The 12720-nt window shown below is 39.9% G+C and overlaps 1 non-coding gene across 1 annotated transcript; it reads right to left on the minus strand.

Annotated features, from left to right (window-relative positions):
* Window positions 1-9771: 9771 nt before the first annotated feature.
* LOC148548269 (small nucleolar RNA R71) lies at window positions 9772-9879 on the minus strand. Its single transcript, XR_015898223.1, has one exon. It is a non-coding gene; the product is annotated as a small nucleolar RNA R71 (small nucleolar RNA).
* Between the last annotated feature and the right edge of the window lie 2841 nt (window positions 9880-12720).

Below are 12720 nucleotides of genomic sequence, written 5' to 3' on the forward strand. Positions count from 1 at the left end.
AAGATAATATACTCCAGCTGTCGTCTAATGACTATGTTGAACATCATGTAGACCACTTGTGGTTGTAAGGCACGCGAATCTAGGCTAAGCGAGTAACGAAGATAGTGGGTGATTGTCACGGGTCACCCCTTCATTCTGACTTAACTGAATTAAGTACGAGAGTATATCTTGGAGAAGAAGTAGGCGTGACTCTAAAGAAAAACAATAGTACTTGCATTAATTCATGAAGAACAGCAGAGCTCTACACCTTAATCTATGAGGTGTATAAACTCCACCGTAGAAAATACATAAGAGAAAAGAGGTTTAGGCATGGCCGAATGGCCAGCCTCCAAATGTGAACAATGGCATAAGCTCTCTAATACAATAGTAAAAAGTGCTATTTATACTAAACTAGTTACTAGGGTTTACAGAAATTGAGTAACTAAGTGCAGGTAGTGCAGAAATCCACTTCTGGGGCCCACTTGGTGTGTGATTGAGCTGAGCATTGAGCTTTACACGTGCATAGCCCTTTTCTGGAGTTAAAGACCAGCTTGGATGCCAGTTTGGGCGTTTAACTCCAATTTTGGTGCCAGTTCTGGCGTTTTACACCAGAAAAGGGTCTCTGGCTGGCGTTTAACGCCAGTTTGGGCCATCAAATCTCAGGCAAAGTACGGACTATTATATATTACTGGAAAGCCCAAGATGTCTACTTTCCAACGCAATTGAGAGCATGCCAATTGGGCTTCTGTAGCCTCAGAAAATCCACTTTGAATGCAGGAGAGTTAGAATCCAACAGCATCTGCAGTCCTTTCTCAGCCTCTGAATCAGACTTTTGCTCAGGTCCCTCAATTTCAGCCAGAAAATACCTAAAATTATAGAAAAACACACAAACTCATAGTAAAGTCCAGAAATGTAATTTTTGCATAAAAAATAATAAAAATATAATAAAAAGTAACTAAAACATACTAAAAACTATGTAAAAACAATGCCAAAAAGGGTATAAAATATCCGCTCATCAGCTCCCTAAAGGATAAGATAAGATAACTATCTTATCCCCAGAAAGGTCACTCCACACCATTTTAAATACACTAGAGCACCCAGGTATAACTCATACTCTGATTCTACTAAAAACCTGCTTAAAGCCTATGCTAACTTAAGCATCGGAGTCTCTTGCAGGTACCACCACCCTCCGGTGACAAAGGATCAGCAGCATCTCCAGCTCCACCAGTTCCATCAACATCAAGTCGGACACGACAGCTCCGACCACCACAGCAGATTTCATCCGAGATTGACCTTCAGTTTCAGGTAACCCTCGGAACATTGGCACCGTTGCCGGGGAACCTGGAAGTCATCCCATCACCATGGCGGGCAACATGGACAACAATCACAACTCTGATTTAGAAGACAGGACACCACATAAGAACGCGGACACCACACCAAAAGATACTTCTCAGCCAAACGGAGACAAACACCCTCCAAACACAGAAATTCTAGAAGCTCTCCTAGAACAGTAGAATCGTCTCAAGCAGCTCGAACAGGAGGCCGAATACCAGCGCGAAGCCGAAAGAAACCTCCAAAGAGAAACTAAACGACGTCGAGAGTTAGAGGACAAATTGCTAAAGCTCAAAGCTGACCTTAGAGCCAAAACCATTCAACCTCATCACGGGGACAGCCCCCACAAGGATCAAGACCCCTTCACAAAAGAAATCATGAAAGCTAAAGTTCCAAAAGACTTTAAAGCTCCCGATATGACCCCTTATGACGGAACCTCTGACCCGAGCCATCATCTCAGCAATTTCAGAAGCAGAATGTATCTCACTGATGCCTCAGACGCTATTCATTGCAAAGCCTTCCCAACTACCTTGACAAAAACGGCAATCAAGTGGTTCGACAGCTTGCCCTCTAGATCCATCACAAGTTTTGACGACTTAGCCCAAAAATTTCTTGCTAGATTCTCCATCCAGAAGGACAAGGCCAAACACGCCCCTAGCTTGTTAGAAATCAAACAAGGTGACAGGGAAAGTCTCCGATCTTATATGGAAAGATTTAACATGGCATGCCTGGACATACAAAGCCTACCAACAGAAGCAGCCATCATGAGTCTCATCAATGGCCTGCGAGAAGGGCCCTTTAGTCACTCTATATCAAAGAAACACCCAACATCTTTAAATGAAGTGCAGGAATGGGCAGAGAAGTATATCAATATGAAAGAAAATTCTCGGCTAGGAGAGACCTCGAAACCCGAATTCTCCTCCTACCCCTCCCGGGATAAGGACAAAGAGTCCAAAAAGAGAGAAGATCAACAAGGAGAGAAACCCAAAAAATACCACAATTACACCCCTCTTTGGGTGTCTCTTGTGGATGTTTTCCGAGAAGTGTGCCACACTGAGAAGATTCCACCACCTCGCCCAATCAAAAGCAAAAAAGGAGGCAAAAATTGGATAGAATACTGTGAATACCACCGAATCTATGGACATCCTACCAACGAGTGCTTCGACTTGAAGAATGTCATAGAAAAATTGGTAAGAGAAGGGCGACTAGATCGATACTTAGCCAACAAGATGGATGAAACCAGAAAAAGAAGAAGAGATGAGGAGGTCGGACGAACAGAGCGACCACCTCACACCCCGGAGAGGCATATTCATATTATAAATGGAGGATTCGCTGGAGGTGGGATCTCAAAATCATCTCGCAAAAGGCACTTCAAAAAAGTAAATCATGTTAAGGGAGAAGGATTACCTAACCTCCCTGCTATTACCTTCACCCAAGAAGATGCGGCGGGCATCATCCCGGGACATGATGATCCCATGGTCATTACTGTTATATTGGCCAATACTAATCTCCACCGGACACTGGTGGACCAAGGAAGCTCAGCAGATATCTTGATTAAACCTGCTTTCGACAAACTCGGCCTATAAGAAAAAGAGCTCAGGGCATATCCAAACAACTTGTTTGGACTGGGAGACACTCCAATCCAACCACTTAGATATATCTCTCTATACACAACCTTCGGCAAGGGAACTCGATCAAGGACTGATAAATCCCAATTTTGTGGTTTATATTGTGTAGAATTTAGGCAGTTTTGTCAATATTTCTCACACTTATTCACAAGAAATGCATGGTTTTGTGTTCACTTCCTAATATTGCTCCATGATGAAAAACATGCTTGTTTTGCTTTAAAATTGCCATATTTTAATCCCCTTCTATTGCCACTCGATGCCGTGATGTATTTGTTGAGTGATTTCAGGAATTATAGGGTAGGAATGGCCTAGAAGAGAGAAAGAAAGTATGCACAAAAGGGAGGAACATGAAGATTTGAATTTTTGGGAAAAGCAGCATTGGCGCGCACGCGTGGATGAGGACGGTTGGAAGCGGCGCGCAAGGATGAACGCATCCGTGCGGATCAGAAGATTCCTATCGACCCGCACGCGCACTTGGTGTGCACGCGTGGATCACAAAAGCAATCGGCACGCACACACGCGGGAAGCTGCACGTGACCTCATTAAAGGAAATCGTGCCTGGCAATTTCTGAGGCTCATCAGGCCCAAATTCAAGCTGTTTCTGCATGGAAAAGACCCAAGGATGCTAGGGAGAAAGGGGGGATCAATCATTTTACACTAAGACACAATTTTAGCTAATTTTTGGTTCTTTATTCTTCTATTCCTCTCTAGATCTAGTTTTAATTTGATCTTCCCTCGTTGAATTGTGAAGTGGATCTTGTTAATTACTAGTTTTAATTGTTCAATTTGAATTCCTTAGTATAATTTTGCTTAGATCTTGTGATAGTTTTATGAATTCTTGTCAATTGTCATTTTATACCCATTTCATGAATGTTGTGAATCTTGACTTGTTGATGTTACATTGATGATTTCTATGTTTAATTGTGTTGTTTGGATGATTGTGTGTTGATAATTGTTAGTGGGTACTTGTTGATTTCAATTCAATTGCTATTTTGAACATGTCTTTTGTTAATGGTTACCATATGTTTGATGAATTGTTTACTTTGATTATGGAGTAGTTCTCTTTACTCTTGGCTTAGGCTAAGGGAATTGGGTAAACTTTAGTCATTGAGTCTAATAGATTTGATGATTTGGGAACCCTTAGTGGTCAATTTGATAGCCATTGACGCTAACCTTATTAAGTCAATTAGTAGTGAGGTTAGAACTTATGGGTTGATGTTGACCAAACCATTTGACGTACATCAAGTATAAAAGTAGAGTTAATGCGTTTGGTTCCTCATAATTGTCAAGATATGGTTATTAGACAAGGATGGTGACCCTAATTCCCATGCCTAGCCAAGAGTTGCTTTTATCATTTCTATTTGAAAACCCAAATTCTTAATTACTTGACTTAGTTATAGTTATTTGCTTAGTTTAGAATAGAATTATATTGGATGTTACTTGTTAATTTGGAATTGCTCATATCTTGCTTAGTTATTTGAATTAGTTTCTTGCAATTTAATATTGCTTGTTTGTTAAGATTCCTAGTTTACATTCTTGCTCGTGACTCACAACCCCGGATTTCTAACCAATGTTGAAGCACATGTTTGCCCATTCCTTGTGAGACGACCTAAGGTTTGAATACTTCGGTTATTTCTATTGGGGTTGAACTTGTGACAACCAAATCCCTCTTCTAAATTTGATACTCGAGGCTTGTTGTTGGTAGAGCTATACTTGCAATGCAATTTCATTGAGAAAAATCTTTACCGACAATAGTCCTTGCCGCTATCAAGGACATTCAACATAGACTACATCGTAGTCAACGTGAGCTCAGCCTAGAACGCCTTGATAGGTCGGACAACACTGAATCAGCTTGCCGCAGTAGTTTCGACTCCACATCTATGCATGAAATTTCCAACTTCAGAAGGGATTGCCACAATAAAAGGAGACCAGAAAATCACACGACGATATTACAACGAAACTCTAAACCCTAGAGGCAAAGGAGAAGAAATCAACACTATCGACCTTGGAGGAGTTCGAGGTCGGGAAGAACTTCGTCCACAGCCTGAGGGCGAGATAGAGGAAGTCCAGATCGGGGATGTTCCAGATAGGACAACAAATATCGGGGTGACCTTGAAAAGAGATATAAAAGAGCCACTGATACAGTTCTTAAAGGATAATGCCGACCTTTTTGCATGGAAGGCCGCAGACATGCCGGGCATAGACCCCAAACTAATGTGCCACAAACTGGCAGTATACCCGAGATCTCGGCCAGTACAATAGAGGCGTAGAAAACTCGAATCGAAAAGATCCCAAGCTGTGGAAGAACAGGTGCAAGCCTTACTGGAGGCAGGATTCATAAGAGAAGTCAAGTACCCACTATGGCTAGCCAATGTTGTCTTGGTAAAAAAGTCAAATGGGAAGTGGCGAATGTGCACTAACTACACTGATCTCAATAAAGCCTGCCCAAAAGATCCCTATCCACTCCCAAGTATAGACACCCTAGTGGACGCCTCCTCTGGATACAAGTACCTCTCCTTCATGGATGCTTATTCAGGGTACAATCAAATCCCGATGTACCCACCTGATCAAGAAATGACCTCATTCTTAACCCTAAAAGTAAATTACTGTTATGTCGTCATGCCATTCGGACTCAAAAACACAGGAGCTACCTACCAAAGATTGATGAACAAAGTCTTCGCAGATGATGAGCGGATAATTTATACGCTTTTTGGCATTGTTTTTAGTATGTTTTTAGTAGAATCTAGTTACTTTTAGGGATGTTTTCATTAGTTTTTATGTTAAATTCACATTTCTGGACTTTACTATGAGTTTGTGTGTTTTTCTGTGATTTCAGGTATTTTTTGGCTGAAATTGAGGGACTTGAGCAAAAATCAGATTCAGAGGTTGAAGAAGGACTGCTGATGCTGTTGGATTCTGACCTCCCTACACTCAAAGTGGATTTTCTGGAGCTACAGAACTCGAAATAGCACGCTTCCAATTGCGTTGGAAAGTAGACATCCAGGGCTTTCCAGAAATGTATAATAGTCCATACTTTGGCTAAGTTTAGACGACGCAAACTGGCGTTCAACGCCAACTCTCTGCCCAAATCTGGCGTCCAGCGCCAGAAAAGGATCCAAAACCAGAGTTGAACGCCCAAACTGGCACAAAAACTGGCGTTCAACTCCAAGAAGGACCTCTACACGTGCAACACTCAAGCTCAGCCCAAGCACACACCAAGTGGGCCCCGGAAGTGGATTTATGCATCAATTACTTACTCATGTAAACCCTAGTAGCTAGTTTATTATAAATAGGACCTTTTACTATTGTATTTGAAGTCTTTTTGACCATCTTTAGATTATCCGTTGATCTATTGATCACGTTTTGGGGGCTGGCCATCTCGGCCATGCCTGGACCTTTCACTTATGTAATTTTAAACGGTAGAGTTTCTACACTCCATAGATTAAGGTGTGGAGCTCTGCTGTTCCTCAAGGATTAATACAAAGTACTACTGTTTTCTATTCAATTCATCTTATTTTGTTTCCAAGATATCCATTCGTACCCAAGAACATGATGAAGGTGATGATTATGTGACGCTCATCATCATTATCCCTTTTGAACGCGTGCCTGACAAACACTTCCGTTCTACATGCAACAAGCTAGAATGAATATCTCTTAGATCTCTTAATCAGAATCTTCGTGGTGTAAGCTAGAATGATGGCGGCATTCAAGAGAATCCGGAAAGTCTAAACCTTGTCTGTGGTATTCTGAGTAGGATTCAATGATTGAATGACTGTGACGAGCTTCAAACTCGCGAGTGCTGGGCGTTAGTGACAAACGCAAAAGGAGGGTGAATCCTATTCCAGCATGATCGAGAACCGACAGATGATTAGCCGTGCTGTGACAGAGCATGTGAGCATATTTTTCACTGAGAGGAGGGGATGTAGCCACTAACAACGGTGATGCCCTTGCATAAAGCCAGCCATGGAAAGGAGTAAGACTGATTGGATGAAGATAGCAGGAAAGCAGAGGTTCAGAGGAACGAAAGCATCTCCATTCGCTTATCTGAAATTCTCACCAATGAATTACATAAGTATTTCTATCCTTACTTTATGTCTTATTTACATAATATATTGTAGCCCATATGAGTCAACTTAACTGAGATTTACAAGGTGACCATAGCTTGCTTCATACCAACAATCTCCGTGGGATTCGACCCTTACTCACGTAAGGTATTACTTGGACGACCCAGTGCACTTGCTGGTTAGTTACACGGAGTTGTGAACCATGGTCTTGGCATCATGTTTTTGGCGCCATTTCCAGGGAAAGAAAGAGCAATGAATTTTACATAATTAAAGTGTAATCACGATTCCGCGTACCAAGTTTTTGGCGCCGTTGCCGGGGATTGTTCGAGTTTGGACAACTGACGGTTCATCTTGTTGCTCAGATTAGGTAATTTTCTTTTTGTTTTCTTTTCAAAAATTTTTCAAAAATATTTCAAAATTTTCTCCTTTGTTTTCGAAAAAAAAAATAATATAAAAATGTTTTCAAAAATTTTATTCAAAATTTTTAAGAATGAATTCTAGTGTTTCATGAAGCATGTGAAGCCTGGCTGGCTGTAAAGCCATGTCTAAATTCTTTTGGACTGAGGCTTCCAACCATCAGCTGTTATACGACTGTAGGGTATGTCAGGCATGTCATGTCTGAATTACATGCTGAAGCTTGGCTGGCCATTGGCCATGTCTAGTGTTTTGGACCGGAGCTTTTATTGAAAGCTTGGCTGGCTAGTGAGCCATGTCTAATTCCTGGACTGAAGCTTTAGACTAACATGGCAAGATCCCTGGAATTCATATTAAAAATTTTGGAATCCTTATTTTTCTTTCTTTCTAAATAATTTTCGAAAAATATAAAATAAAAATCCAAAAAAATTAGAAAATCATAAAAATAAAAAAAATATTTTGTGTTTCTTGTTTGAGTCTTGAGTCATATCATAAGTTTGGTGTCACTTGCATATGCATCTTGCATTTTTCGAAAATATCATGCATTCATAGTGTTCTTCATGACCTTCAAGTTGTTCTTGGTAAGTCTTCTTGTTTGATCTTGATATTTTCATGTTTTGTGTCTTTTCTTGTTTTACATGTGCATTTTTCGTTTCTTAGAGTCTAAACATGAAAGATTTCTAAGTTTGGTGTCTTGCATGTTTTCTTTGCATAAAAAAAAATTTTTTTTAAATTGTGTCTATGATGTTCATCTTGACATTCAAAGTGTTCTTGGTGTCATCTTGACATTCATAGCATTCTTGCATGCATTCATTGTTTTGATCCAAAAATTTTCATGCATTGCATCATTTTCATGTTTTTCATAAAAATTTCAAAAATCAAAAAAATATCTTTCCCTTTTTCTCCTTATCAAATTCGAAAATTTGGATTGACCTTTTCAAAAATTTTTAAAATCAAGTTGTTTCTTATGAGTCAAATCAAATTTTCAATTTGAAAATCTTATCTTTTTCAAAATCTTTTTCAAAAATCAAATCTTTTTCAAATTTCTTAGTTATTTTCAAAAATTCCAAAAATATTTTTCAAAAATATTTTTCTTATTTTTATATCAAATTTTCAAAAATAACAATAGCAATTAATGTTTTGATTCAAAAATTTCAAGTTTGTTACTTGCTTGTTAAGAAAGATTCAAACTTTAAGTTCTAGAATCATATCTTGTGATTTCTTGTGAATCAAGTCATTAATTGTGATTTTAAAAATCAAATCTTTTTCAAAAACAATTTCAATCATATCTTTTCAAAAATATCTTCTTATCTTTTTCAAAAACATGATTTCAAAATATCCTCTCTAACTTCCTAACTTGTTATCTTTTCAAAATTGATTTTCAAATTTGTTTCAACTAACTAACTAAATTTTTGTTTGTTTCTTAACTTTTTCAAAACTACCTAACTAACTCTCTCTCTCTCTCATTTTCGAAAATATCTTCCCCCTTTTTCAAAATTTCTTTTTAATTTATTAATTATTTTAATTTTTAAATCTTAATTTTCGAAAATTACTAACATTTTTCAAAAACTATTTGCAAAAATCACTAACTCTTTTTCAAAAATTATTTTCGAAAATTCCTTCTCTCTCATCTTACTCTATTTATTTATTCATCTACTAACATCTCATCTCACATCTCAACCCTCCTCACAGTTGTGTTTCTTCCATTATATTACATTCTTTGTCTCCCCCTCTTCTTCTACTCACACAGGGATCCCTATACTGTGGTATAAAGGATCTCTATTATTATTATTATTTTTCTATGCCCTCTTCTTTGTCATATGAGCAGGAGCAAGGATAAGAACATTCTTGTGGAAGCAGATCCAGAACCTGAAAGGACTCTGAAGAGAAAATTAAAAGAAGCTAAACTACAACAATCCAGAGATAACCTTTCAGAAATTTTCGAACAGGAAGAGGAGATGGCAGCCGAAAATAATAATAATGTAAGGAAGATGCTTGGTGACTTTACTGCACCTAATTCCAATTTACATGGAAGAAGCATCTCCATTCCTGCCATTGGAGCAAACAACTTTGAGCTGAAACCTCAATTAGTTTCTCTGATGCAGCAAAACTGCAAGTTTCATGGACTTCCATCTGAAGATCCTTTTCAGTTCTTAACTGAATTCTTGCAGATATGTGATACTGTTAAGACTAATGGAGTAGATCCTGAAGTCTACAGGCTCATGCTTTTCCCTTTTGCTGTAAGAGACAGAGCTAGATTATGGTTGGACTCTCAACCCAAAGACAGCCTGAACTCTTGGGATAAGCTGGTCACGACTTTCTTAGCCAAGTACTTTCCTCCTCAAAAGCTGAGCAAGCTTAGAGCTGATGTTCAAACCTTCAGACAGAAAGATGGTGAATCCCTCTATAAAGCTTGGGAAAGATACAAACAGATGACCAAAAAGTGTCCTTCTGACATGCTTTCAGAATGGACCATCCTGGATATATTCTATGATGGTTTATCTGAGTTATCAAAGATGTCACTGGACACTTCTGCAGGTGGATCCATTCACCTAAAGAAAACGCCTGCAGAAGCTCAAGAACTCATTGACATGGTTGCTAATAACCAGTTCATGTACACTTCTGAAAGGAATCCTGTGAGCAATGGGACGCCTATGAAGAAGGGAGTTCTTGAAGTTGATACTCTGAATGCCATAATGGCTCAGAATAAAATATTGACTCAGCAAGTCAATATGATCTCTCAGAGTCTGCATGGAATGCAAGCTGCATCCAACAGTACTCAAGAGGCATCTTCTGAAGAAGAAGCTTATGATCCTGAAAACCCTGCAATAGCAGAGGTAAATTATTTAGGTGAACCTTATGGAAACACCTATAACTCATCATGGAGAAATCATCCAAATTTCTCATGGAAGGATCAAAAGCCTCAACAAGGCTTTAATAATGGTGGAAGGAACAGGTTTAGCAATAATAAACCTTTTCCATCATCCACTCAGCAACAGACAGAGAACTCTGAACAAAATACTTATAATTTGGAAAACTTAGTCTCTGATCTGTCTAAGGCCACTGTAAGTTTCATGAATGAAACAAGATCTTCCATTAGAAATCTGGAAGCACAAGTGGGCCAGCTGAGTAAAAGGATCTCTGAAATCCCTCCTAGTACTCTCCCAAGCAATACAGAAGAGAATCCAAAAGGAGAGTGCAAGGCCATTGACATAAGCATCATGGCCGAACCTGTGAGGAGAGGAGAGGACGTGAATCCCAAGGAGGAAGACCTCCTGGGACGTCCAGTGATCAATAAGGAGCTTCCCTCTGAGGAACCAAAGGACTCTGAGGCTCATCTAGAGACCATAGAGATTCCATTGAACCTCCTTATGCCCTTCATGAGCTCTGATGAGTATTCCTCTTCTGAAGAGAATGAGGATGTTACTGAAGAGCAAACTGCCAAGTTTCTTGGTGCAATCATGAAGCTGAATGCCAAACTATTTGGCATTGATACTTGGGAAGTTGAACCTCCCTTGTTCATCAATGAACTAAGTGATCTGGATCAACTGACATTGCCTCAGAAGAGACAGGATCCTGGAAAGTTCATAATACCCTGTACCATAGGCACCATGATCTTTAAGGCTCTGTGTGACCTTGGTTCAGGAATAAACCTCATGCCCCTCTCTGTAATAGAGAAACTGGGAATCTATGGGGTGCAAGCTGCTAAAATCTCATTAGAGATGGCAGATAATTCAAGAAAACAGGCTTATGGACAAGTAGAGGATGTGTTAGTAAAGGTTGAAGGCCTTTACATCCCTGCTGATTTTATAGTCCTGGACGCTGGAAAGGAAGAGGATGAATCCATCATCCTAGGAAGACCTTTCCTAGCCATAGCAAGAGCTGTGATTGATGTTGACAGAGGAGAATTAATCCTTCAATTGAATGAGGACAACCTTGTGTTTAAAACTCAAGGATCTCTCTCTGCACCATGGAGAGGAAGCATGAAAAGCTTCTCTCACTACAGAGTCAACCAGAGCCCCCACAGTCAAACTCTAAGTTTGGTGTTGGGAGGCCACAACCAAACTCTAAGTTTGGCGTTGAACTCCCATATCCAAACTCTAAGTTTGGTGTTGGAGAGTCTCAACAAAGCTCTGCACATCTGTGAGGCTCCATGAGAGCCCACTGTCAAGCTATTGACATTAAAGAAGCGCTTGTTGGGAGGCAACCCAATTTTTATTTATCTAACTATATTTTTCTTAGTTATATGTCTTTGTAGGTTCATGATCATGTGGAGTCACAAAATAAATATAAAAATTGAAAACGGAATCAAAAACAACAGAAGAAAAATCACACCCTGGAGGAGCATCTGTCTGGCGTTCAGCGCCAGAACAGAGCATGGTTCTGGAGCTGAACGCCTAAAATGGGTAGCTTCTGGGCGCTGAACACCAGAACAGGCATGGTTCTGGTGTTCAACGCCAGAAATGGCACACAAATGGGCGTTGAACGCCCAAAATGGCCACCAACCTGGCGCTGAACGCCCAGAGTTGTGTGCAAGGGCATTTTACATGCCTAAATTGGTGCAGGGATATAAATGCCTTGACACCTCAGGATCTGTGGACCCCACAGGATCATCTCAGGATCTGTGGACCCCACAGGATCCCCACCTACCTCATCATCTCTCTTTCCATTCATGATCATCCCTTCTGTTTTCCATTTACCACTCACATCCATACACCCACTACCTTCAAAATTCAAACATCTCTCTCCCACCCAATCCCACCCATATGGCCGAATACACACATCCATCCATCTCCTCCATATCTTCTTCTTCTTCTTTCTTCTTTTGCTCGAGGGCGAGCAATATTCTAAGTTTGGTGTGGTAAAAGCATAGCTTTTTTGTTTTTTCCATAACCATTGATGGCACCTAAGGCCAGAAAAACCTCTAGAAAGAGGAAAGGGAAGACAAAAGCTTCTATCAAGGGTCTATAGCTCAGTGGTAGAACATTTGGCTGCAAATCAAGAGATCCCTGAGATACCTCAGGGGATGCACTTCCCTCCACATAAATATTGGGAGCAAATCAACACCTCCCTAGGAGAATTGAGTTCCAATATGGGACAACTAAGGGTGGAACATCAAGAGCACTCCATCATGCTTCATGAAATAAGAGAAGATCAAAAAGCAATGAGGGAGGAGCAACAAAGACAAGGAAGAGACATAGAAGAGCTCAAGGACATCATTGGTTCCTCAAGAAGGAAACGCCACCATCACTAAGGTGGATTCATTCCTTGTTCTTATTTCTTCTGTTTTTCGTTTTCTATGT

Source organism: Arachis ipaensis, chromosome B8 (assembly GCF_059453495.1).
Source record: "Arachis ipaensis isolate K30076 ecotype BB chromosome B8, ASM5945349v1, whole genome shotgun sequence".
Classification (NCBI taxonomy): Eukaryota; Viridiplantae; Streptophyta; class Magnoliopsida; order Fabales; family Fabaceae; genus Arachis; species Arachis ipaensis.